This window comes from Syngnathus floridae, unplaced genomic scaffold (assembly GCF_059516105.1).
Source record: "Syngnathus floridae isolate MCC-2025c unplaced genomic scaffold, RoL_Sflo_1.0 HiC_scaffold_313, whole genome shotgun sequence".
Classification (NCBI taxonomy): Eukaryota; Metazoa; Chordata; class Actinopteri; order Syngnathiformes; family Syngnathidae; genus Syngnathus; species Syngnathus floridae.
In genome coordinates, this window is record NW_028284271.1 from 27,501 (window position 1) to 30,963 (window position 3,463).

General features: G+C 63.8%; 2 non-coding genes across 2 annotated transcripts in view; both read right to left on the reverse strand.

Moving 5' to 3' along the window:
- LOC148377184 (5.8S ribosomal RNA) overlaps positions 1-82 on the reverse strand; it is a 154-nt gene extending 72 nt beyond the window's left edge. The window contains exon 1 of the ribosomal RNA XR_015856914.1: positions 1-82. This exon is cut by the window's left edge and continues 72 nt beyond it. This is a non-coding gene — a ribosomal RNA (5.8S ribosomal RNA).
- Positions 83-1,504: 1,422 nt separating this feature from the next.
- Positions 1,505-3,404, reverse strand: LOC148377185 (18S ribosomal RNA). Its single transcript, XR_015856915.1, has one exon. It is a non-coding gene; the product is annotated as an 18S ribosomal RNA (ribosomal RNA).
- Positions 3,405-3,463: the final 59 nt, after the last annotated feature.

Here is a 3,463-nt window from a genome sequence, read left to right on the forward strand (position 1 = left end):
GTGTCCTGCAATTCACATTAGTTCTCGCAGCTAGCTGCGTCCTTCATCGACGCACGAGCCGAGTGATCCACCGCTAAGAGTTGTACGTTTGTTTTGCGGAGGCGAGATCGGGAGCGGGCGGGGAGATGGCGTGACGCCGCGCGCGGACCCTCCACCGTCGCCACGAGGACGTCGGGGCTTGCCGGCGCGGTCGCCGCCGTCCGCCGCCGCGCTGACCCTCAGCTGCGCGCCGCGGTTTGCCAAGTTCCAGCGATTAAAAAAATTGTTTTTTTCCGGCCGACGCGCGACGGGTGCCACCCACCCGCCTCAGAGCGTGCGTGTGGTGTGGACATTGAACCCCCCACGGTCCGCCGAAGGCAGGCCGCGAGTTGGGTACCCGCCGCAAAGGGGTAAAGTTCCGAGTGGGCGCGCCGCGATGGCACCGGGCCCGACCCCGGCCGAGGCGCGCCCGGAGACTACTTCAGGACTGCGAGGGAGCGCCAGGCTGCCGGTTGAGCGCGCGCGCGGGGAGGCGGACGGTGACGTCGCGCGACGCTGGGCGACTCCGGTGTGACGAACGGAGCCCCCAGCCGCGGGGAGGCGAAGCGCTAGCGGGGCGACGGACGCATGCGCGTTGCCGTGCAGAGGTCAGACCGTCGCCTGCGCGGGGGTCACACCCCCGCTCCGTTTCGCCCTTCGCCGGACCCCAAATCGCTCGGGTCACATACCACCGCCCGGGGGGCGGCTGCCGTGTTGAGCGCGCGCGGGGAGGCGGACGGTGACGTCGCGCGACGCTGGGCGACTCCGGTGTGACGAACGGAGCCCCCAGCCGCGGGGAGGCGAAGCGCTAGCGGGGCGACGGACGCATGCGCGTTGCCGTGCAGAGGTCAGACCGTCGCCTGCGCGGGGGTCACACCCCCGCTCCGTTTCGCCCTTCGCCGAACCCCAAATCGCGCGGGTCACATACCACCACCACCCGCGCGCCGCCGCCGGCGCCGGGATCGTCTCTCTCGCGGGTTTGGCGCGGCAGAGATGAGGAGAGTCCGGACGCAACCCGCCGCGCGCCGGCGCCTCGCGACCCGCCCCGGACCCGGGCCCGCCGAAGCGGGTGGGTCTTTGTGGGGGGCCGGACGCCTGAGCCGCGGCCGGGAGCGCCCTTCCTCCGACATCCTCCGCTCATCGCTTCGGGCTAAGGGTCCTCGGTCCCCCCCGCGCGCCCGCACCGACCGCCCGCCCCCCTGTCGAAGCTGGGGCGAGCGCGTGCGTCAGCCGCGGGGAGATTATCCTTCCCCCAGAGCCCTAGGCGGCGCTCCGGGCTAGGGCAGCGTCGGGGTCGTCTCGAACCACGTGCCTGAAGGCCGCCTCGCGCCGGATGCAGGCCCCGCTCTGTCGTGCGGTGTGACCGTCCAACGCGGGCATCGCTAGATTAGCCGTGGCCCCGATCCTTCCCCGCCGCCAGCCTTTCGCCCTCGGCGTGCGTTCGTTCGAAAGCGCGGGCCGCTGATCCCGCTCAGTTTCGCTCCGGTAATGATCCTTCCGCAGGTTCACCTACGGAAACTTGTTACGACTTTTACTTCCTCTAGATAGTCAAGTTTTGATCGTCTTCTCGACGCGGCCGCCGGCTCCGTGACCGGCCCCGGCGGGGCCGATCCGAGGACCTCACTAAGCCATCCAATCGGTAGTAGCGACGGGCGGTGTGTACAAAGGGCAGGGACTTAATCAATGCGGGCTTATGACCCGCGCTTACTGGGGAATTCCTCGTTGGTGGGAAATAATTGCAGTCCCCCAGTCCCTATCACGAGCGGGGTTCATATGGTTACCCGCGCCTCTCGGCGCAGGGGATGTGGCACACACTGGTCCGCTCAGTGTGGCGGCGCGTGCAGCCCCGGACATCTAAGGGCATCACAGACCTGTTATTGCTCAATCTCGTGTGGCTGAACGCCACTTGTCCCTCTAAGAAGTTGCCCGCCGACCGCTCGGGGGCCGCGTAACTATTTAGCATGTCGGAGTCTCGTTCGTTATCGGAATTAACCAGACAATCGCTCCACCAACTAAGAACGGCCATGCACCACCACCCACGGAATCGAGAAAGAGCTGTCAATCTGTCAATCCTGTCCGTGTCCGGGCCGGGTGAGGTTTCCCGTGTTGAGTCAAATTAAGCCGCAGGCTCCACTCCTGGTGGTGCCCTTCCGTCAATTCCTTTAAGTTTCAGCTTTGCAACCATACTCCCCCCGGAACCCAAAGACTTGGTGGTTTCCCGGGCGCTGCCCGGCGGGTCATGGGAATAACGCCGCCGGATCGCGGGTCGGCATCGTTTATGGTCGGAACTACGACGGTATCTGATCGTCTTCGAACCTCCGACTTTCGTTCTTGATTAATGAAAACATTCTTGGCAAATGCTTTCGCCCTGGCCCGTCTTGCGCCGGTCCAAGAATTTCACCTCTAGCGGCGCAATACGAATGCCCCCGGCCGTCCCTCTCAATCATGGCCCCAGTTCAGGAGGGAAAACCCACAAAATAGAACCGGGGTCCTATTCCATCATTCCTAGCTGCGGTATGCAAGGCGGCGCTGGCCTGCTTTGAACACTCTAATTTTTTCAAAGTAAACGCTTCGGGCCCCGGGCGGGACACCCAGTTAAGGGCATCCCGGGGGGCGGACCGAGAGGCAGGGGGCTGGGACAGACGGATGCACGCCTCGCGGCGGACCGTCAGCTCGCGTCCCGAGGTCCAACTACGAGCTTTTTAACTGCAGCAACTTTAAGATACGCTATTGGAGCTGGAATTACCGCGGCTGCTGGCACCAGACTTGCCCTCCAATGGGTTCTCGCCCAAGGGTTTGGACTGTGCTCATTCCAATTACAGGGCCTCGAAAGAGTCCTGTATTGTTATTTTTCGTCACTACCTCCCCGTGTCGGAGTGGGTAATTTGCGCGCCTGCTGCCTTCCTTGGATGTGGTAGCCGTTTCTCAGGCTCCCTCTCCGGAATCGAACCCTGATTCCCCCGTTACCCGTTGTCACCATGGTAGGCGCAGAAAGTACCATCGAAAGTTGATAGGGCAGACATTCGAATGAGACGTCGCCGCCGCGGAGGCCGGCGATCGGCTGGAAGTTATCTAGGGTCACCAAGGGAGGCCGGGCCGGACGCGCGGAGGGCCGCGGCGCGAGCGCCGCGACCCCTTGGCCCGCGCGCCCGGGCACCGCGTGGGTTTTGGGTCTGATAAATGCGCGCGTCCCCGGAGGTCGGCGCTCGTTTGCATGTATTAGCTCTAGAATTGCCACAGTTATCCAAGTAACAGTGGAGCGATCAAAGGAACCATAACTGATTTAATGAGCCATTCGCAGTTTCGCTGTACGGGCCGTGTGCACTTAGACTTGCATGGCTTAATCTTTGAGACAAGCATATGCTACTGGCAGGATCAACCAGGTAGGGGGGCGGTGGGCTGACGCAATTGCCATGCGTAGTTCACCTTGCTCGGCCGAGCGGGG